Below are 24,541 nucleotides of genomic sequence, written 5' to 3'. Positions count from 1 at the left end.
CACAGCTTATATTTAAGTCTTTTATCTACCTTGAATTTCTTACAATTCAGGCCTGGGGCTGCAGCCACCCTGGTCCCCTGCTGGTCCCAGTGACCTTACCATACCAAAGCAATCTCCTTACCATCTGTTTTTCAATGTCCTCTACAGTTTTTGCCTCTAACCTTCATATATGATGGGATGCCATTGGCTGTTCACTCTTTTCCTCAGAAGATCATCCAGGTGTTCCACCTGTGGGCTAGGGTTAGTGGGCTCCACTCCCACCTACCTTGCTGCCATCATCCAAGATCACCACAGGACTTAATATATTTTTTAAGTACTGAAATACTGTCATCAGATTCCTAATGTTAACTTTCCTTGTGGAGCAGTACAGTAACAATAATTCTTACCAAAAATTTATTCTTATTCCCTATTAAGTTAAAACACATATAATATTGAACTAAAGCACCTGGAGGTTTCTGTGTTGAGAAATGAATAAATTAATGAATGTTAGGTACACAGACAGGTAGCAAAGGTATTTTATATATGTGCAATGCCTGTAAAAATTAATACTATAAATCAAAGATCAAATGGCACAAAAGTTAAAGATATAAAATAAGGATTGGCTGCTCCTGGAGTAAGGGGACCAAGTGCTGTGACACATATAGACCATAATAATTTTTGTATCTTAGGGAACATGGCATACCTGATTTGGATTTGTTTTACTCTGATTTACACCATGCCTGCAGTATTTATAGCTCTTAATTTGGTCATCCTTTAGACATTTGTATCTCATTTATAATTGTTGGAGAATGGGGAGTAAGAGGATGGATGACATATGCCTTTAGAATTAATTGGCCTCTCTTATCGTGGGACTCAACCATGGAAAAAGGATGCTGAGGGAACCATAAATTATAAAGGTAGCATGGATGTATCTTGATTTGATATGCTGGCATAGACCTATCTCTGTGGTAATATGTTCTTTAATGCTCTGTTGAACTTGTTCTCTTTAGTGAAATGAAAATGTATGTGTTTGACATACTTTGTCTAGCTGGTTGTTTAATAAAATGATATTTCCCTTACTCTTTGTTCTCCTTATTTTCCACAGAAACAGCCAGTGCCCATTACTTAAATTAAGTTTCAAGTGCTTGCAAATAGTTTGAAAAATGATCTAGCCCTGACTGGTATGGCTCAGCGGATTTGCATGCCAACCTGCAAACCAAAGGGTCACCAGTTCAATTCCCAGTCAGGACACATGCCTGGGTTGTGGGCCAGCTTCCCAGAAGGGGACATACAAGAGGCAACGACACATTGATGCTTCTCTCCCACTCTTTCTCCCTCACTTCCCCTCTGTCTAAAACTAAATATATAAAAACTTAAAAAAAAAGATGATCTGGGAAATTCTATTCTCTACTAACTTTGAATATATACAACTAGTAACCTAGCTGAATGTAGTACAATGGAAATAGACAAAAATTAATTTGAAATCAAAGGTTTTTAAAAGATTTTATTTATTTTTAGAGAGAGGAAAAGGGAAAGAGAAAGACACGAAGAGAAACATCAATGTGTAGTTGCCTCTCACATGCCCAAAACTGCAGACCTGGCCCACAACCTAGGCATGTGTCCAACTGGGAAAAAAAACAGCAGCCCTTTAATTCACACACCCATGTTCAATCCACTCAGCTACATGAGCCAAGGAAGGACATGAAAAATTTTTAACAGCTAAATCCTGCTGCTGGACATCTGCCTAGATGAACCTAATTTAAAACGTCTCTTTTGACAGAGAAGATGGTGGTGAAGTAGGTAGGAGATGAGCCCACTTGCACTTGCACCTAACTAAGACACTTAGCTGATCTCCAAAGGACAAAGTAAACAGCCAACAGAATCTTAGCTGATAATGAGGTTTGGAAGCCAAAGTGTGCACAGGACACTTCAAAAAGGGGGAGTAAGACAGTAAGACCTAGACCAGAGAGAAAGCCAGAAAGAGATCCCAAAGAAGTCATAAGCCAGGCAGTGAGGGACAAATACCATAGGATCTCACATTTAACTGGAACATAATCAACAAAAGAAAAAAGCAAACAAAATATAACCAGAGACATTGAAATTAAGAACAATCTAACAATAGCCAGAAAGGAGAAGAAAGGGGAGAGTGGGTAGAAGGGTTTTCAGGAACTACTTTAAAGGACACATGGACAAAACCAAGGGAGAGGGTGGAAGCAGGGGAAGGAGGTGAGTTTGGAGGGGGTGGGGGAATGGGTGGGGGAAAAATACAGACAACTGTAATTGAACAACAATAAAACAATTTAAATTTAAAAAGAAGCCAAACACCAACAGCTGAAACAAATTTCACCTTGTTCTTCACCAGAACTTGCAGGGTTTTTTAAATTTCTCCTTCTTCTCTTTATTAATATAGTTTTTTGTTTGTTTGTTTTTAAATTATATTTATTTATCTTTAGAGGGGAAGGGAAGAAGAGAGGGAGAGAAATATCAGTGTATGGTTGCCTTTCGTGGGTCCCCTGCTGGGAACTGACCTGCAACCCAGGCATGTGCCCTGGCTGGGAATCGAACCTCGATCCTTTGGTTCACAGGTCCGCGCTCAATCCACTGAGCTACAACAACCAGGGCTTTTTGTTTGTTTGTTTGTTTTAATTTTCATTGTTATCTCATTTTTCTACTCCTTTTCCTTTTTTGCTGTATATATATTTTTAATACAAACAATATGTAGTTTTTCTTTCTCTTTTTAACTTGCTGTTCAAGTACAGCTGTCTCCATTTTGCCCCTATCACTACCGCCCACCCCAGCTATCCCCACCTCTCAACCCTGTGGCTTTGTCCATGTGTCCCTTATACATGTTCCTCTACAACATTTTCCCCTTTCCCCCTGTTATCCCCTCCAACCTCCCCACTGCTTACTGTCAGTTTGTTGTTTATTTCAATGCTTCTACATTACATTGTGCCTACTTGTTTGTTTTGTTGATTAGGTTCCCCTTACTGGTGAGATCGAATGTTATTTGTCTTTCACCACCTAGTTTATTTCACTCAGCATAGTGCTCTCCAGACCCATCCATTCTGTCACGAAAGGTAGGAGCTCCTTCTTTCTTTGTGCTGTGTAGTATTACATTGTGTAAATGTACCATTGTTTTTTAAACTTTTTTTATTGTTCAAGTATAGTTGTCTCCATTTCCCCCCCAACCCCAGCCTTCACCACCATCCGCCCCTGATCCCACCCTCCCTTGGTTTTGTCCATGTGTCCTTTATACATGGTCTTGAAAAACCATCTTCATTTCCTCCCCATTATCCCCTCCCACTTCCCATCTGCTTACTGTCACTTTGTTCTTAATTTCAGTGTCTCTACTTATATTTTGCCTGCTTGTTTTTTTTATTATGTTCCACTTATTAGTGATATCAACTGGTATATGTCTTTCACAACCTAGCTTATTCCAACCTGAATGATGCTGTCCAGATCCACACATGCTGTCATGAAGGGTAGGAGCTCCTTCTTTCTTTCTGCTGTGTAGTATTCCATTGTGTAAATGTACCATAGTTTTTTGATCCACTCATTTACCTATGGGAACTTCGGCTGCTTCAGACACTTAGCAATTGTAAATTGTGCTCCTATGAACACTGAGTGCATAGGTTTATTTTTATTGCTTTTTCAGGACTCATAGGGTATAATCCCAGCAGTGGAATTGCTGAGTCGAAAGGCAGATCCAGTTTTAGTTTTCTAAGGAAATTCCATACTGTTTTCCACAGTGGCTGCACCAGTCTGTATTCCCACCAACAGTGCACTAGGGTACCATTTTCTCCACGACCTTGCCAGCACTTGTTCGTTGGTTTGTTTATGATGATCATTCTCACCTGTGTGAAGAACTCATTGTATTTTTAATTTGCATTTCTCAGGTGGCCACTTATGCTGAGCATCCTTTCATATCTCTTTGGACCCTCTGTATGTCCTCCTTGGAGAACTGTGTAATCAGGAATTTTGCCCATTTTTTAATTGAATTGTCTTCCTGGAGTGGAATTGTGTGTTCTTGATATAGATTTGGACATCAAACTCTTGTCCGAGATATCATTTCGAAATTTATTTCTCCATATGGTCGGTTTACTTTTTATTTTACTGATGTTTTCATTAGCCACGCAGAAGTTTTTATTTTGAGGAACTCCCATTTGTTTATTCTTTTGCTTATGTCCCTTGATCAAGGGGACATATTGGTGAAGATATTGCTACCCACAATATCTGAGATTTGCCTTCCTATGTTAAATTCTAAAAATTTTATAGTGTCATAACTTACATTTAAGTCTTTTATCCATCTTCAGTTTATTTTTGTATATGATTTAAATTGGTGGTTGAGCTTCATTTTTTCCATGTAGCTGTCCAACTGTCCCAACACCATTTGTTAAAGAAGCTATTTTTACACCATTTTATACTTTCCCCCTCTTTCTTGAATATTAATGGACCATACAGACTTGGGTTTAATTCTGTGCTCTCTATTCTGTTCCATTGATCTATGTGTCTGTTCTTATAGAAGGACTGAGCTATTTTTATTACTGCACTATTGTAGTGTAGTATGATAACAAGTATTGTGATCCCTCCTACTTTGTTCTTCTTTCTCAAAATTGCTGAAAATATTTGGAGTCCTTTATGGTTGCATATAAATTTTTGAAATGTTTGTTCTATATCTGTAAAATATGTCATTAGTACTTTAAGAGAGATTGCATTGAATCTATAAATTGCTTTGGATCGTATGGACATTTTGATGATGTTAATTCTTCCAATCCATGAATATGATAAATGCTTCTATTCACTTGTGCCTTCCTTAATTTCTTCAGTGTTGTGTAGTTTGGTGAGTATAGGCCTCTTACATAATTGGTTAAGTTTATTCCTAGGTACTTTATTTTTCTTGTTGCTACATCAAATGTGATTTTTTTCCTGATTTCTGTTTCTGATATTTCATTGTTGGTGTACAAAACTGCCTTTGATTTCTGAATATTGACTTTATATCCTGCTGATTTGACAAATTCACTTATTAGGTTGAGTAGTTTTTGGTGGAGTCTATAGGATTTCCCATATACACACAATGTAATCTGCAAACAATGACAGTTTTGATTCCTACTTTGCAATTTGGACACCTTTTATTTCTTTTTCTTGTCTGATTGCTGTGGCTAGGACTTCCAATACTGTGTGCAATGGAGTGGTGAATGTGAACATCCTTCTCTTGCTCCTGATCTTAGCGAGATAGATTTTCATTTTTGCCCATTCAGTTTGATCTAGGGTACAGGTTTCTTGTATATGGCCTTTAAAATTTTGAAGCATGGTCCCTCTATTCCCACATTGCTGAGAGTTTTTATAATAAATGGGTGCTGTACATTTTCAAGTGCTTTTTCCACATCTATTGATATGATCATGTGATTTTTGTCTTCCCTTTTGTTCATGCAATGTATTGCATTTATTTATTTTTAATATATATTCTTTTTAATTTTTTCTTTTTAAAAATTTAATTATTGTTCAAGTACAGTTTTCTTTTACTTCAAACCCAGTCCACCCACCTCCCAGCGCTCCCAACCTCCCTCCCATTTCCACCCCTCTTAGTTGTTGTCCATGTGTCATTTATAGTAGTTCTTGTGAATCCTTCCCCTTTTCCCTGAAATTCCATCCCCTCTCCCATCTGGTCCGTGTCAGCCTATTCTGTATATTAATGTCTTTGGTTACATTTTTCTTGTTTGTTTGTTTTGTTGTTTAGCTTCCCGTTAAAGGTGAGATCATACGGTATTTGTCTTTCAATGCCTGGCTTATTTCACTCACCATAATACATTCCAGTTCCATCCATGCCATTGCAAAGGGTAGGAGATCCTTCTTTCCTTCTGCTGCATAGAATTCTATTTGTGTATATGTGCCATATTTCATTTACTGACGGGTAACTAGGTTGCTTCCACCTCTTGGCTATTGTAAATTGTGCTGCTATGAACATTGGGGTGAATAGGTTCATTTGGATTGGTGTTTTAGGATTCTTAAATCCTAGCAGTGGAATTTCTGGATCAAAACACAGGTCCATTTTTAGTTTTCTGAGAAAATTCCATACTGTTTTCCACAGTGGCTGTACCAGTCTGCAATCCCACCAACAGTGCACTAGGGTTCCCTCTTCTCCACAACCTCTCCAACACTTGTTGTTTGTTGCTTTCTTTATGATACATATTCTGACCAGTGTAAAGTGGTATCCCATTGTGGTTTTAATTTGCATCTCTCTGATAGCTAGTGATATTGAGCATCTTTTCATGTTTCCCTGGATCTTCTGTATGTCCTCCTTGGAGGAATGTCTGTTCAAGTCCTTTGCCCACTTTAAAATTGGGTTGCTTGTCTTCTTAGAGTGGAGTCATGTAACTTCTGTGTATATTTTGGAGATTAAAACTTTGTCTGAAGTATCATTGGCAAATATGTTTTCCCATACAGTTGGTTCTCTTTTATTTTACTACTGTTTTCTTTAGCTGTGCAGAAGCTTTTTATTTTCATGAGATCCCATTTGTTTATTCTTTCCTTTATTTCCTTGCTCTGGGGGACATATCAGGAAAAAAGTTGCTGCATGAAATATCTGAGATTTTCCTGCCTATGTTCTCCTCTAGGATTTTAATGGTGTCACAGCTTATATTTAAGTCGTTTATCCACCTTGAATTTATTTTGGTGTATGCTGTAACTTGAGGCTCAAGTTTCATTTTTTGCATGTAGCTGTCCAGTTCTCCCAACACCATTTGTTGAAGAGGCTATTTTTATTCCATTTTATGTTACCGCCCCCTTTATCAAATATTAATTGACTGTAGAGAGTTGGGTTGATTTCTGGGTTCTCTGTTCTGTTCCACTGGTCTATGTGCCTGTTCCTATTCTAGTACCAGGTTGTTTTGATTACAGTGGCCTTGTAATACAGTTTAGTATCAGGTATTATGATCCCTCCTACTTTGTTCTTCTTTCCCAAAATTGTAGCTGCTATTTGGGGTCATTTATGGTTTCATATAATTTTTTTTTAATTTTTTTCTTGATTATGCTGTTACAGTTGTTCTATTCCCCCCTTCATTCCCCTCCACCCTACCCGCCCATCCCCACCATTACCCCCCCTTTAGTTTATGACCATGTGTCTCAATTCCTTTAGATTCTATATTTCCCATGCTATTCTTGCCCCTCCATCTATTTTCTATCTACTGTCTATGCTACTTATTTTCTGTACCTTCTCGCCCCTTCTCCTCCTCCCACTCCCCCTGTTGCTAACCCTCCTTGAGATCTTCATTTCTGTGTTTCCACTCCTGATCTAGCTGTCCTTTTAGTTTGCTTTTGTTTTAGGTGTGGTTGTTAATAACTGTGAGTTTGTTGTCCTTTCACTGTTCATGTTTCTTTAACTTCTTTTTCTTAGATAAGTCCCTTTAACATTTCATATAATAAGGGCTTGGTGATGATGAACTCCTTGAATTTGATCTTATCTGAGAAGCACCTTATCTGTCCTTCCATTCTAAATGAAAGTTTTGCTGCATAGAGCAATCTTGGTTGTAGGTCTTTGGATTTCATGACTTGGAATACCTCTTTCCAGCCCCTTCTTGCCTGTAAGGTCTCTTTTGAGAAATCCGTTGACAGTCTGATGGGGACTCCTTTGTAGGTGACTGTCCCCTTAGCTCTTGCTGCTTCTAGGATTCTCTCCTTCATTTTAATTTTGGCTAATGTCATGATGATGTGCCTTGGTGTGTTCCTTCTTGGGTCCAACTTCTTTGGGACTCTCTGAGCTTCCTGGATTTCTTGTAAGTCTATTTCCTTGGCCAGATTGGGGAAATTCTCCTTTATTATTTGTTCAAATAAGTTTTCCACTGGTGGCTGTGCCTTTCCCCCTTCTGGTACCCCTATAATTCGGATGCTGGAGCGTTTAAAGATGTCCTGGAGGTTCCTAAGTCTCTCCTCATTTCTTTGAATTCTTGCTTCTTGATTCTTTTCTGTTTGGCCATTATTTGCTTTCTTCTGGTCCACTCCATTGATTTGAGTCCCAGTTTCCTTTTCATTGCTATTGGTGTTCTGTGCAATTCCATTCATTTCAATTAGTTTTGCCTTCATATATTTGTCTAATTTGTGGGTATAATCAACCAGTTCTGTGAGGATCCTGATGACCAGTGTTTTAAACTGTGCATCTGAGAATTTTGCTATTTCTTCATCACTTAGATCTATGGGCTCTGGGGATTTGAGATCTTCTTGAGCCATTTTGGTCTGTTCTGGCCCTTTAAGTGTGAGAAGTGGCGCCTTGGACTCCCAGGTGGCTGGGTTGTGATGCTGTATGTGGGGGCGTGGTCAGAGCGGGGAAATGGCAACCCCCTCTGCTGTTTCTCACAACTGAGCGAGGATTAGCATCTTAGGTAGTTCACCTGGGCCGGGCCACTCAGAGTCGCTGGTTTATGACGCTGTATGTGGAGGTGGGGTCAGAGCAGGGAAATGGCGGCGCCCTCCACTGCTGCTTGCCACAGGGACGGGCTGGGCCCCGGTCTAACCGCCCACTCCCTTGCCTGTCCACCCGCGCACAAATGCGCGACCACAGTCAACATGCAGCACCGCTGCCCCGCTGTCTGTCCCGGGGTCACTCGCCTGGTGGCTCGCTCGGTCGATCACTAGGTCCAACCCTGCGCCTGGATACCGAGCATCTGGATTCCGCTCCTGAGTCCGGCTGACCGAGACCTCCTGTGCAATCCCACTTCACCAGCCACTGGTTTCGCCCCTTACCGGTCAGGCTGAAGAATTTGTTGTTAATGGACTTCCGAAAAGTTCAATTTTCCATGTTCTGGCTATGTTTTCTGTTGCTAATATTTAGTTGTCTCTAAACTTGGTTGTGTGAGAAGGCACGGCACATCCACCTATGCCTCCATCTTGACGGAAGTCCTCATATAAATTTTTGAAGTGTTTGTTCTATGTCTGTGAAATATGCCATTGGTACTTTAATAGGTATTGCATTGAATGTGTATATTGCTTTGGGTACTATGGACATTTTGATGATGTTAATTCTTCCAATCCATGAACAAGGTATATGTTTCCATTTGTTTGTGACTTCCTTCATTTCTTTCTTCAGGGCTGTGTAGTTTTCTGCATACAGGTCTTTTACCTCTTTAGTTAGGTTTATTTCCAGATATTTTATTTTTCTTTTTGCTATATCGAATGAGATTTTTTCCTTGATTTCTGATTCTGCTGTTTCATTGTTACTATACAAAAATGCCTTTGGTTTCTGGATATTCACACTGTATCCCACTGTTTTGCCAAATTCATTTATTAGGTTTATCAGTTTTGGGATAGAGTCTATGGGATTTTTCATGTACACTATCATGTCATCTGCAAACAATGGCAGTTTTGATTCCTCCCTTCTGATTTGGATGCTTTTTATTTCCTTTTCCTGTCTGATTACTGTGGATAAACTTCCAATACTATATAGAATAGAAGTGGAAAAAGTGGACATCCTTGTCTTGTTCCTAACCTTAGTGGAAAAGATTTTAGGTTTTTCCCACTGAGCATGATGCTGGCTGTAAATCTCTCATATATAGCCTTTATTATATTGAGGAATGTTCCCTCTATTTCCACTTTGCTGAGTATTTTTATCATGAATGGGTGTTGTACATTATCAAAAGCTTTTTCCACGTCCATTGATATGATCATGTGGTTTTTGTCTTTGCTTTTGTTTATGTGATGTATTACATTTACTAATTTGTGAATATTGAACCTTCCTTGCATCCCTGAGATAAATTCCACTTGCTCATGGTGTATGATTTTTTAATGTATTGTTGGATGTGATTTGCCAATATTTTGTTGAGAATTTTGGCATCTACCTTCAGCAGCGATATTGGCCTGAAGTTTTCTTTCTTTGTTGTGTTTTTATCTGGTTTTGGAATCAGGATGATGCTGGATCATAAGAAGAGTTTGAAAGTCTTCCATCATTTTAGATTTTTTGGAATGGTCTGTGAAGGATAGGGGTTAGCTCTTCCTTAAATTCTTTGTAGAATTCTCCTGTGAAACCATCTGGTCCAGGGCTTTTGTGTAATGGGAGTTTTTTGATAACTCTTTCAATTTCATCTGCTGTTATTACTCTGTTTAGGCTTTCTGCTTCTTCTTCATTGAGGTTTTGGAAGATTATATTTTTCTAGAAATTTGTCCATTTCACCTAGGTTTTCAAATTTGTTGCCAGATACTTCTTCATAGAAATGTATTACAATGCTTTCTATTTCTACGGTGTCAGTTTTAATCACTCCTCTTCCATTTCTGATTGAGTTTCTTTGGGTTCTCTCTCTTCTTTTCTTGATGAGCCTACTTAAAGGCTTGTTGATCTGCTTATCTCTTCAAAAAACCAGCTCTTGCATTCATTGATCTTTAGAATTGTGCTTTCAGTCGCTATGTCATTTAATTCTGTTCTAATCTTGGTTATTTCCTTCCTTCTACTTGCTCTGGGTTGTCTTTCTTGTTGTTCCTCGATTTTTAGTAGGGATATGGTTAGGTTGCTTCCTTGAAATGTTTCTGTCTTTTTCACATAGGCCTGTACTGCTATGAACTTCTCTCTGAGGACTGCCTTCACTGTGTCACAAAAGTTTTGGGTTGTTGTGAATTCATTTTCATTTGTTTCGAGAAACTTTTTGATTTCTTCCATAATTTCATTCTTAACCCATTCATTGTTTAATAGCATAGCATTCAATCTCTATGATTTTTGGGTGTTTGGAGTTTTTTCCTTTGAGGTTGGTTTCCAGGTTCAGTCCCCTGTGGTCGGAGAAAATGCTTGGTATGATTTCAATTTTCTTGAATTTTTAGAGGTTCCTTTCATGTCTTATCACAGTCTATTTTTGAAAATGTTCCATGTGCATTTGAAAAGAATGTGTATTTAGATTTTTTGGGATGAAGGACTCTATATATATATCAGTTAAGTCCATTTCTTCTAGGGTGTTTTTTAATGCTGCAATATCTTTGTTGATATTTTGTTTTGAAAATCTGTTTATTTTTGATAGTGGGGTGTTAAAATCCTCTACAATAATTGTGTTGCTGTCAAAATCTTTCTTGAAGTCCTCTAAGATTTTTTTTATATATTTGAGTCCTCCTATGTTGGGTGCATATGTATTTATAATGTCAACGTCTTCTTGGTGGATTCTTCCCTTGAGTATTATGAAGTGACCAGCTGGGTCTCTCTTTATGGACCATTTTTTGAAGACTATTTTGTCTGATATGAGTATTCCCACCCTGGCTTATTTTTCTTGTCTATTTCCTTGGAAAATTTTTTCTAGCCCTTCACTTTTAGCCTGAATAGGTGTTTTGTCCTTAGATGGGTCTCTTGTAGGCAGCATATGTGTGGGTCATGCTTCCTTATCCACTCAGCTATTCTATCTCTTTTGATTGGAGCATTTAAACCATTTACGTTTAAGGTTATTATTAATAGGTACTCATTCATTGCCATTTTTGTACCTGTGTTCCTCTCTGTTTCTCACTTTTCCTTCCTTTCCTTAAAGCAGTCCTTTTAGTATTTCTTGTAGGACTGGTTTGGTGGAGGCATATTCTTTTAGACTTCTTTTGTCTTGGAAACTCTTTATTTGGCCTTCTATCTTGATTGAGAGCCTTTCTGGGTAAAGTAGCCTTGGTTGTAGGCCTCTGGTTCTCATTACTTGGAATATTTCTTGCCATTTTCTTTTTCATTGGAGTGTTTCCATTGAGAAGTCAGTAGCTAACCTTATTGGGTCTCCCTTATATGTGACTTCCTTTTTCTCCTTTGCTGCCTTTAAGATTCTCTCTTTGTCTTGGAATTTTGCCATTTTGATGATGATGTGTCTTGAAGTGGGCATCCTTGGGTTCCTCTTGATTGGGACTCTCTGTGACTCCTGGATTTGTGTGACTTTTTCTCATCAATTTAGGGAAATTTTCCATCATTACTCTTTCAAATAGGTTTTCTATCCCTTCTTCTTCTTCTCCTTCTGGTATTCCTATTATTCGGATATTATTACGTTTCATATTGTCTTGCATTTCTCTTAATCCATTTTCATTCTTCTGAGCCTCCTTTCTTTTTCTTGCTCTTTCTGTGAGATGCTTTCTACTTTGTCCTCCAACTCACTAATCTGGTCCTCTGCTTCATCAATCCTGCTTTTGATACCTTCTACTGTATTCTTCAGTTCAGAAATTGTATTCTTCATTTCGTCTTGTCCCTTGCTGATGGTTTCTATTTCCTTTTTCATGTTGATATAGTTTTCAGTGAGATTTTTATAGCTCCCCTGTAGTTTCTGGTATCTCATTATGAGCTCTTTGAACTTCGTGATACCAGTGCTTTGAATTCAATATCTGATAGTTGACTTGCCTCTCTTTCACCTAACATTATTTCTTTTTTTTTAATTTATTTAGTTATTTTTCAAGTACAGTTTTTTGTCAATTTCTCCCATCCCAGCCCCCCCTCCGCCCCGTCTCCCCACCTCCCTCCCATTCCCCCCCCCACAGTCATCATCCCTGTGTCTTTCATACTTGTTCTTCAAAATCCCTCCCCGTTTTTTCCCCTTAAATTCCCTTCCCTCTCCCCTCTGGTCGCTGCCCACTTGTTCTCTATTTTAGTGTCTTTGTTTTTATTCTATTTGCTTGTTTATTTTGTTATTTAGCTTCCTGTTAAAGGTGAGATCATATGGTATTTGTCCTTCAATGCCTGGCCTATTTCACTCAGCATAATGCTTTCCAGTTCCATCCATGTTGTTGCAAAGGGTGAAGCTCCTTCTTTCTCTCTGCTGCATAGAATTCCATTGTGTATATGTACCACGATTTTTTGATCCATTCATTTACTGATGGGCACCTAGGTTGCTTCCAACTCTTGGCTATTGTAAATTGTGCTGCTATGAACATTGTGGTGCATAGGTTCTTTGAAATTGATGTTTTAGGATTCTTGGGATATAATCTTAGCAGCGGAATTGCTGGGTCAAAAGGCAGGTCGATTTTTATTTTTCTGAGAAAATTCTATACTGTTTTCCACAATGGTTGTACCAGTCTGCAATCCCATCTAACATTATTTCTGAGGCTTCCTCCTTTCCTTTTTTTCATTTGAGGATTTTTTTTTGTCTTCCCATTGTTTGTGAGACTCTTCTTGTTAGCCTCAGCTTCTTAAATTGATCTGTTCTCACTCCCTGGGTTTATGGTGTGAACTTCTGTAGTAGAACACCTGTGAAATTCAGTGGTACAGTCTTCTTCAGGTATCCTGGTGTTCTCCGCTTCCACTTAGTCCTTTTTGTGTGTGTCTATTCACTTGGACAGGTAGGCAAAATGGTTTATGACAGAGGGAGAGTATTTTATGATATTTACAGTCACAGCCGGTAAAGAAGAGTTAGGAGAATTTTAGGTTATATATAGTGTTAACTGTAATCTTCCACCCAACTTTCCACTTTTAAGAAAAGATGGGGGCTGCTTCGGAAGTTGGCGATGGAGGAGGACAGAGCTGATTCTTGCTCCCGTACTGGTGGGTGAAAATCCTGGCAGATCTATAGAGAAACAGTGCACTAATCCATCAGTTATCCAGCATTTGTGAAATTAAAAGAACAGAGATTGTGATGGACGCTGAAACACCAGAAAGCAGCAGGTCAGTGGGGTCTTGGGGACCGGAGGGAAGACAAAGCAGTGGCGGGGGCCAGTGCTCCCGGCCAGGTGGCCCAGGTGCCGCCTCTACAACCAGGGACCTGAGCCATCCATCTGAGACCAACATCAGAGGTGTCTGCCACAGGAGCCTGGGCACCCAGCGGCCCCAGTGGCTACCAGCATGGGCCAGCAGCTCCCTCACCCCCCATATAAGCAAAACTGGACAACATTGGGCAGAGACCCGTCTGCTTGCCGGCTTGCATTATCAGGGAGTGTTACAAAGACACAGGGCCCGATTCGACTGCAGACTCTGTGGTCGCAAGCCTGGGAGAACTGAGAGACACATTGGTCTCACTGGTCTCGCTGTGGACTGGGCTGTACTGAGAGGCAGGCTGTGCGGAGAGTTTTGTTTGTTTTTTTTTAGAAAGTGGATGAGGTGTTATCCTGCCAGGACAGCTTGGCTTGCTTCCCACCTGGCCTTGCAGTGAGCCAGGGGGAAAGCAGAGGCATTTGTGGACTCGCCACAGGACTGGGAAGAGCCCTCCCTGTTTCTCGGGTCCCAGACTGCCCAGCAGGTTCAGAGGCCTCTGAGCCACCACAGGATTGGAAGCGCCCTGCAGGTTTCACGGGTCCCGGACTGCCTGGCTGCTGCACGCAGGCGTGGAGACCTCGGGGTCGCTGCCACAGGACCCAGAAGCGCCCTGCTGGTTTCTCCATGCGGACAGCCTGAGGGGGCTCATGCAGGCGCAGAGGCTTCTGGGTCCCCACCACAGGGCTGTGTGGCACCTTGCTGGTTTTTCAGATCCCGGACAGCTTGGCAGGCACACACAGGCGCAGAACACTCTGAGTCCCTGACACAGGACTGGAGAGCGCCTTGCTGATTTCAACTGACTGGTGTGCACAGGTGCAGAAGCAGCTGAGTCCCGCCACAGGACTGGGAAGGACACTAACAGAACCCGTGGGACCCAAGCAGCTTGGCAAGTGTGCGGATGCCCACACCCCAATCTGGTACCCTGGCTGGTGCACACTGTTGCACCAGCATCCCAGCCCACAGAGAGATCCTTCTGCAACCAGAAAAACCAGGCTGGACAGTTTGAAATCAACAAGGGAAGGGTTTCTCTGTTGTTATTGTTGTTGTTGTGTTGTTATTGTTATTGTTGTTATAACTGTTATTCTGTTGTTGGTTTATGTTTTGGGTTTATTTCTTTTTTCTTTTCTCTTTTTTTTAGTAACTTTTTCTGCGTTTGTTTAGTAAACATATATTTTTTAAATTTTATCACTGCTTTATCTTTCTATACTTTGTTCCTTTCCTTTCTTTTTCCCTGTTTTAGTCCGTCTTCCTTTCCTCTTAAACTCATCGCTTTCACCTCCCTTCTCCTGCCTTTTTGTTTGATTGTTTGTTTGTTGCTTCATTTCCTTTTACCCACAAGAGACATAATCAACTAGGAACTGTGAAATGACCAGAATGGGACCCAAAGAGGGGGCATCTCAACAGTAGAGATAGAGAGATAAATTTTACCTTCCTATAGCAGAGAAGCCATGATGTGTTGCATTTTTTTCATTATTTTCACTTCTTTTATATTTTAATAATATCTCTGCATTCCTCCTCTTTCTCTATAGGCTTCTCAGTCTTGAGTAGTTATATTGTATTATTAGAGAGGCTCCCCCTGTTCTTTCCTCCACAATGCTTTGCTAATCCTCTATACCCCACGCCACTTGTTTTCCTTTAGCACACTACCTAAAGCTCTATACCCCTACTCAGACAGATAATATAAAGTTTGTTATATGAGTGCTATTCTAATATTACTGTAAATAATAGCTGATCTATACAACAGTAAATACTTCACAACACATCTCCCAGACCTTAGCCCATTGTACTGGTCCCTGAATTCTATCACTGTAGTGATTAACTCTATTTGCTCACACACTACACCTATTTACTGTTCCTTACACTCACTTTACCTCAAAATCTGACAGTCTGAAACCTCACTGCTTTCTAGTTCCAACTAACAAGACTTCCCTCCCCAACAAGATGCTTATCTTTTGTTCATCCTCTCATAAAAGTGGCAAGTTAGGCTAAAGAATATGGTTAACACTATATATAGCCTAAAGATCACCTATCTCCTCTCTACCGGCTGTGACTGTAAAAATCATATGAAAACTCTTCTACTGTCATAAACCATTTTGCCTTCTCCTACAACTGATTACACATAAACGATAAAAGGAGTAGGTGACAACAGAGAACATCAAGATAACTGAAGGAGTCTACAACACTGAAATTCACAGGTATTATACCACAGAGGTTCACAACATAAACACAGGGAGTCAGAAGAGATCAATTTTACAAGCTCAGACTAACAAGAAGAGTCTCACAAACAATGGGAAGACAAAGAAACAATCCCCAAATGAATGAAAAAGCAGAAACTTCAGAAAGAATGTTAGGTGAAATACAGGCTAATCAACTATCAGATATTGAATTCAAAGCACTGTTTATCACAAAGTTCAAAGAGCTTACAATGAGCTACCAGAAACTACATGAGAGCTACAATGATCTCACAGCTAACTATATCAACATGAAAAAGAAAATAGAAACTATCAGGAAGGGATAAGAGTAAATGGAGAATACAATTTCTGAATTGAAGAACACAGTAGAAAGTTTCAAAAGTACAATAGATAAGGCAGAGGATCAGATTAGCAAGCTGGACTACAAAGTAGAAAGTATCTCACAGAAAGAATAGGAAAATGAAAAGAAACTCAGAAAGAATGAAGAGGGATAAAGAGAAATACAAGACAATATGAAACATAATAATATCCAAATAATAGGAATACCAGAAGGAGAAGAAGAAGAAGGGATAGAAAACCTATTTGAAAGAGTAATGATGGAAAATTTCCCTAATTTGATGAGAGAAAAAGTCACACATATCCAGGAATCACAGAGAGTACCACTCAAGAGGAACCCAAGGAGGCCCACTTCAAGACACATCATCATCAAAATTCCAAGACAAAGAGAGAATCTTAAAGGCAGCAAGCGAGAAAAAAAGAAGAAACATACAACGTAGCCCCATTAAGGTTAGCTACTGACTTCTCAATGGAAACACTCCAAGCAAGAAGAGAATGGCAAGAAATATTCCAAGTAATGACGAAGGCTACTTTACCCAGAAAGGCCCTCAATCAAGATAGAAGGCCAAATAAAGAGCTTCCAAGACAAAAGAAGTCTAAAAGGATACACCTCCACCAAACCAGTCCTACAAGAAATACTAAAAGGACTGCTTTAAGGAAAGGAAAGAAAAGTGAGAGAGAGGAACACAGGTACAAAAATGGCAATGAATGAGTACCTATTAATAATAACCTTAAACGTAAATGGTTTAAGTGCTCCAATCAAAAGATAGAGAATAGCTGAATGGATAAGAAAGCATGACCCACACATATGCTGCCTACAAGAGACCCACCACAGGACAAAAGACCATCACAGACTAAAAGTGAAAGGCTGGAAACAAGTTTTCCAAGCAAACAGACAAGAAAAAAAAGCTGGGGTAACAATTCTCATATTAGACAAAATAGACTTCAAAAAAAGGGCCATAAAGAGAGACCCAGAAGGTCACTTCATTATACTCAAGGGAAGAATCCACCAAGAAGACATTAACATCATAAATATATATGCACCCAACATGGGAGCACCCAAATATATAAAGAATATCTTAGAGGACTTCAAGAAAGATATTGACAGCAACACAATTATAGTAGGGAATTTTAACACCCCACTATCAAAAAAGGATAGATCTTCCAAACAAAATACCAACAAAGATATTGCGGCATTAAACAAAACCCTAGAGGAAATGGACTTAACTAAAAGCCCTTCATCCCAAAGAAGCTAAATACACATTCATTTCAAATGCACATGGAATATTCTCAATGATAGACCACATGATAGGACACGAAATGAGCCTCTAAAAATTCAAGAAAATTGAAATCATACCAAGCATCTTCTCTGACCACAAGGGACTGAAACTGGAAACCAACACAAAAGGGAAAATCCCAAACCATTTAAAATCATGGAGACTGAATAGTATGTTATTAAACAACTAATGAGTCAAGAACAAAATTAGGGAAGAAATCAAAAAGTTTCTAGAAACAAATGAAAACGAACTCACAAAAACCCAAAACTTATGGGACACAGCGAAGGCAGTCCTGAGAGGGAAGTTTATAGCAATACAGGCCTACCTAAAGAACATAGAAACATTTCAAACAAACAACCTAACCCTACGCCTGCAAGAACTCGAGGAACAACAATAAACACAGCCCAGAGCAAGCATAAGGAAAGAAATAACCAAGATCACAGCAGAACTACATGACATTGAGACTAAAAGCACAACCCTAAGGATCAATGAATCGAGGAGTTGGTTCTTGTAAACAAAATAGACAAGCCTTTATGTAGGCTCATCAAGAAAAGAAGAGAGAGGACACAAATAAACACAATCAGAAATGAAAGAGGAGAGATTACAACTGATACCACAGAAATAGAAGGGATTGTAAAAAATTACTATGAAGAACTGATTGCCAAGAAATTTGAAAACCTAGGGGAAATGGACACATTTCTAGAAAAATACAATCTTCCAAAACTTAATGAAAAAGAAACAGAAAATCAGAACACACCAATAATAGCAAAACAAATTGAAGCAGCAATCAAAAAACTCCCATCACACAAAAGCCCTGGACCAGATGGTTTCACAGGACAATTATACAAAGCATTTCAGGAACGGCTAACCCCTGTTCTCCACAGACTATTCCAAAAAATCTAGAAGGATGGAATACTCCCAAATTTCGTTATGAAGCCAGCATCATCCTAATTCCAAAACCACATAGAGACACAACAAAGAAAGAGAACTTAAGGCCAATATTGCTGATGAACATAGACGCTAAAATCCTCAACAAAATATTGGCATATCACATCCAACAATATATCAAAAAGATCATACACTATGACCAAGTGGGATTCATCCCAGGGATGCAAGGATGTTTCAAAATTCACAAATCAGTAAATGTAATACATCACATAAACAAAAGCAAAAACTAATCCACATGATCATATCAATAGACACGGAAAAACCTTTTGATAAGGTACAACACCCATTTATGATAAAAAACACTCAGGAAACTGGGAATAGAGGGAGCATTCCTCAATATAACAAAGGCCATATATGAGAGACCTACAGCCAATATCATACTCAATGGGCAAAAATTAAAAGCTTTTCCAGTAAGATCAGTAACAAGACAAGGATGTCCACTTTCACCACTTCTATTCAATATAATTTTGGAAGTTTTGGCCACAGCAATTAGGCAAGAAAGGGAAATAAAAGGCACCCAAATAGGAAAAAAGGAAACAAAACTGTCACTCTTTGCAGATGACATGATTGTGTCCATGGAAAATCCTATAGACTCTACAAAAAAACTGCTGGAATTAATTAATGAATTTGGCAAAACAGCTGGTTACAAAGTCAATATCCAGAAATCAAAGGCATTTTTGTATACTAACAATGAACAGCAGAAGCAGAAATCAAGAAAAATATCCCATTTGATATAGCAAAAAGAAAAATAAAATATCTGGAAATAAACCTAACCATGGAGGTAAAAGACCTGTATATAGAAAACTACACAGCACTGAAGAAAGAAAGAAGGGAAGACACAAACCAATGGAAACACATAGCTTGTTCATGGATTGGAAGAATTAACATCATCAAAATGTCCATACTACCCAAAGCAATTTACAGATTGAATTCAATACCTATTAAAGTACCAATGGCATATTTCACAGACATAGAACAAACACTTCAAAAATTTATATGGAACCATAAACGAGCCCGAATAGCAGCTGCTCTTTTGAGAAAGAAGAACAAAGTAGGGGGGATCACAATACCTGATATCAAACTGTATTACAAGGCCACTGTAATCAAAACAGCCTGGTACTGGCATAAAACAGGCACATAGACCAATGGAACAGAACAGAGAGCCCAGAAATAAACCCAACTCTCTACAGTCAATTAATATTCGACAAAGGGGGCAGTAACATAAAATGGAGTAAAGATAGCCTCTTCAACAAATGGTGTTGGGAGAACTGGACAGCTACGTGCAAAAAAATGAAACTTGAGCACAGACTTACACCATACACCAAAATAAATTCAAGGTGAATAAAAGACTTAAATGTAAGTCGTGACACCATTAAAGTCCTAGAGGAGAACATTGGCAAGAAAATCTCAGATATTTCACGCAGCAACATTTTTGCCAATATGTCCCCTAGAGCAAGGAATGTAAAGGAAAGAATAAACAAATGGGATCTCATCAAAACAAAAAGCTTCTGCACAGCTAAAGAAAACAGTATTAAATTAGCAAGACAACCAACTGTATGGGAAAACATATTTCCCAATGATACCTCAGACAAAGGTTTAATCTCCAAAATATGCAGAGAACTTACACGACTCGACTCTAAGACACCCAACCCAATTAAAAAGTGGGAAACGGACTTAAACAAACACTTCTCCAAGAAAACATACAGAACATTCAGAGATAAATGAAGAGATGTTCAATATCATTAGCTATCAGAGAGATGCAAATTAAAACCACAATGAGATACCACTTTACACCAGTCAGGATGGCTATCATAAACAAAGCAACAAACAAATGTTGGAGAGGTTGTGGGGAAAAGGGGTTCTTAGTTCAGTGTTGGTGGGATTGCAGACTGGTACAACCATTATGGAAAACAGTATGGAATTTTCTCAGAAAAAACAAAAATCGACCTGCCTTTTGACCCAGCAATTCCACTGCTAGGATTATATCCTAAGAATCCTAAAACATCAATATCAAAGAACCTATGCACCACAATGTTCATAGCAGCACAATTTACAATAGCCAAGAGTTGGAATCAACCTAGGTGTCCATCAGTAAGTGAATGGATCAAAAAATCGTGGTACATATACACAATGGAATTCTATGCAGCAGAGAGAAAGAAGGAGCTACTACCTTTTGCAACAACATGGATGGATCTGGAAAGCATTATGCTGAGTGAAATAGGCCAGGCATTGAAGGACAAATACCATATGATCTCACCTTTAACAGGAAGCTAAACAACAAAACAAACAAGCAAGCAGAATAAAAACAAAGACACTGAAATAGAGCACAAGGGGACAGTGACCAGAGGGGAGAGGGAAAGGAACTTAAGGGGGAAAAAGGGGAGGGATTTGGAGGAACAAATAAGAACGACACAGGGATGAGAACTAAGGGGGGTGGAAATGGGAGGGAGGTTGGGAGCACAGGGTGGGGGAGGCTGGGATGGGAGAAATAGACAAAAAACTGTACTTGAAAAATAACTAAAATTATTTTAAAAAAAAGAAAAGATTTACAAAAGATGTCTCTTGTTGGAGAGGAAAGGCTTGTGAGTTGGATCTAGAAAGCAGTGAGGTTGTGGGAGGTCAGATTCTGAGGTAAAGAGAGAGTAAGGAGTAGTAAATAGGTGTAGTGTGTGAGGAAATAGAGTTAATCACTACAGTAATAGGATTCAGGGAACTGTGAAGTGGGCTAAGATTCAGGAGATGTGTTCTGAAGTATTTACAGTTGTATAGAACAGCTATTATTTACAATAATATTATAGCAGCAATAATATGCAGACTATGTGATCTGGATAACATAAATAGGAGTTATAGAACTTTGGGTAGGGTGCTAAATGAAAACAAGTGGCATGAAATATAGAAAATTAGGAATCTACTGTGTAGGAGAGAATAGGGGTAACCTGTCAAATGATACAATATAACCAGCCAAGGAAAAGGAGCCTATACAGAAAGAAGAGGAATACAAAGATACTATCAAAATATAAAACAAGTGAGAATAATGAAAAATAATAAAAATACAAATATGCAGCACCTTGTGGCTTCTCTGCTACAGCAAAGTGAAATTTGTTTCTCTGTCTCTACTGTTGGGCTACCCCCCTCTTTGGGCCCAACTCTGGTCTTTTCACAGTTCCAAGTTGTTTGTGTCACTTGTGGGTAAAAGAGAAAAAGAAGGCAGGAGAAGGGAGAAAAAAGCAGTAAGTTTGGAAAGAAAGCAAGAAGGAATAAAACAAGAAAGAACAAAAGAGATGAAAAAATATTGAAAGATAAACAATAATAAAATTTAAAAGATACAAGATTACTGAAAAAAACAAAACATTTCTTGTTGGCTTCACACTGGCCAAACAAGTTTTTCTCGTTGCAGCAGGCCGAGGGTGGATTTTGTGGTCTTTCTAAGAGCACTCTCTAAAGAGCTCACCTGGCACCTCTCCCCAGCACCCCATGAAGAAGATATTTGTTCTTTTTTTTAAATAAAATTTATTGATCATGCCACTGCAGTTGTCCCATTTCCACCCTGCATTCCCCTCCACCCTGCACACCCCCTCCCCCAGGACTCCCCCCCTTTAGTTTTTGTCCATGTGTCTTAAGTTCTTTAGATTCTATATTTCCCATACTATTCTTGCACTTCCCCTTGTCTATATTCTACCTACCATCTATGCTACTTATTCTCTGTACCTTCCCCCCTTTCTCTTCCTCCCACTCCCCTGTTGCTAACCCTCCATGTGATCTCCATTTCTGTGTTTCTGCTCCTGATCTACCTGTCCTCTTATTTTGCTTTTGTTTTAGGTGTGGTTCTTAATAACTGAGTTTGCTGTCCTTTCACTATTCATCTTTTTTATCTTCTTTTTCTTAGATAAGTCCCTTTAACATTTCATATAATCAGGGCTTGGTGATGTTGAACTCCTTGAATTTGACCTTATCTGAGAAGCACTTTATCTGTCCTTCCATTCTAAATTAAAGCTTTGGGGGATAGATCAATCTTGGATGTAGGTCTTTGGATTTCATGACTTGAAATACTTCTTTCCAGATCTTTCTTGCCTATAAGGCCTCTTTTGAGAAATCAGCTGACAGTCTGATGGGAACTCCTTTGTAGGTGACTGTCCCCTTATCTCTTGCTGCTTCTAGGATTCTCTCCTTCATTTTAATCTTAGCTAATGTAGTGATGATGTGCCTTGGTGTGTTCCTCCTTGGGCCCAACTTCCTTGGGACTCTCTGTACTTCCTGGACTTCCTGGAAGTCTATTTCCTTTGCCAGATTGGGGAAGTTCTCCTTTATTATTTGTTCAAATAAGTTTTCCACTTGTTGCTCTTCTTCTTCCCCTTCTGGTCCCCCTATTATTCGGATGTTGGAACGTTTAAAGATGTCCTGGAGGTTCCTAAGTCTGTCCTCATTTTTTTGAATTCTTGTGTCTTCATTCTTTTCTGTTTGATTGTTTCTTTCTTCCTTCTGGTCCACCTCATTGATTTGAGTTCGTTTCCCTCCCATCACTACTGGTTCCCCATGTATTCTCCTTCATTTCACTTAGTATAGCCTTCATTTTTTAATCTAATTTGTGACTAAATTCAACCAATTCTGTGAGCATCCTGATCATCAGTGCTTTTAAATGTGCATCTGATAGGTTGGCTATCTGTTCATTGCTTAGTTGTATTTGCTCTGGAGGTTTGATCTGTTCTTCCCTTTGGGACATTTTTGTCTTGTGGCACCTGTTATTTATGAGGGGCAGAGCCATAGTTGTTCACCAGGACATGGCAACCCAGTGCCTGGGTTATTACTCTGTATGTGTGGGCGGGGTCTGAGAGGGAGCAATGGAGCTTGCTCTGCTCTCTGTTGGATTTCAGCGCCTTGCGCCACTTACCCCAAGCAAACTGGGCCTTTCTGTTGCTGATTCCCATGTGGGTGGACTTGTATATATTCTAGGACCCTGTGGGTCTCTCCAACAAACTCTCCTGTGAGGTTGGGAGTCTCTCCCAGCACCTCAACCCCCACAGGTTTTATCAATCGGTGTTTTGGGGCTTTTTTTCCCATGCTGGGACCTTGGGTTGCTTGTTCTTTCTTGCTCCCCAGTTTCAACTGGTTTATCTGCGTGCATGAATGTGTGACAGCCTGGTCAGCCAGCCACCTTGAGCACCATGCCATGCTTCACAATGGCTGCTTGCTAGGTATGCTTGTTGCCACCCTGAGTCAGGGATCTATCTGCCAGCCACTGCCTGCATGCCCAGGGTCTGCCCGTTGCTGTCTTGCTTTCCTGGGGTTTGTCAGCTGCTTTTTTGCCATGACCCCTCTCTGCCTGGTCGCCTGACTCCACCTTTCTTGCTGGTCTAGATGAATGTATCTATTTTAACTCCTTGGTTTTCTGACTTTCATACAGTTCAATTTTCTGTCAGTTCTGGTTGTTATTTTGTTTCTAAGTTGTTGTCCCTATTTTGGTTGTGCAAGGAGGCACAGTGTGTCTACCTATGCCTCCATCTTGGCCAGAAGTCTGTATTACACTTATTGATTTGTGAATATTGTACCATTTTTACATCCCTGGGATGAATCCCAGTTGACTGTGGTGTATGATCTTTTTAATGTATTTCTGAATGCAGTTTGCCAATATTTTGTTGAGGATTTTAGCATCTATGTTCATCAGTAATATTGGCCTGTAGTTTTCTTTGTTGTGTCTTTTCTGGTTTTGAAATTAGGATGATGCTGTCTTCATAAAAATGTTTATGAGACTTCCGTCTTGTCTTCTTGGATTTCTTGGAATAGCCTAGGAATGATAGAGGTTAGCAATTGTTTAACAGTTTTGTAAAATTCTCCTGTGAAACCATCCAGTACAGGGCTTTTGTGTACTGGCAGGTTTTGGATTACTGCTTTGATTTCACCAGCTGTGATTGGTCTGTTCAGGCTTCTGCTCCTTCTTCGTTCAGCTTTGGAGGGTTATTTTTTTCTAGAAATTGGTCTATTTCACCCAAGTTTTCTAATTTCTTGGCATTTACTTGTTCATAATAATTTCTTACAATCCTTTGTATTTCTATGATATCAGTTTTAGCCTCTCCTCTTTCATTTCTGATTTTATTTATTTGAGTCTTCTGTCTTTTTTTCTTGATGCTTGCTTAACAACTTGTTGA

The 24,541-nt window shown here is 39.3% G+C and overlaps 1 pseudogene; it reads right to left on the bottom strand.

Moving 5' to 3' along the window:
* The window catches only part of LOC128626207 (opioid growth factor receptor-like protein 1), a 36,167-nt pseudogene extending 21,896 nt beyond the window's left edge, over positions 1-14,271 (bottom strand).
* Between the last annotated feature and the right edge of the window lie 10,270 nt (positions 14,272-24,541).

This window comes from Artibeus jamaicensis, unplaced genomic scaffold, assembly GCF_021234435.1.
Source record: "Artibeus jamaicensis isolate MK-2021 breed Jamaican fruit bat unplaced genomic scaffold, CSHL_Jam_final scaffold_378, whole genome shotgun sequence".
Taxonomy (NCBI): Eukaryota; Metazoa; Chordata; class Mammalia; order Chiroptera; family Phyllostomidae; genus Artibeus; species Artibeus jamaicensis.
Note: the sequence above shows the minus strand (reverse complement) of the source record. Positions and strands in the feature narration are given on the sequence as shown.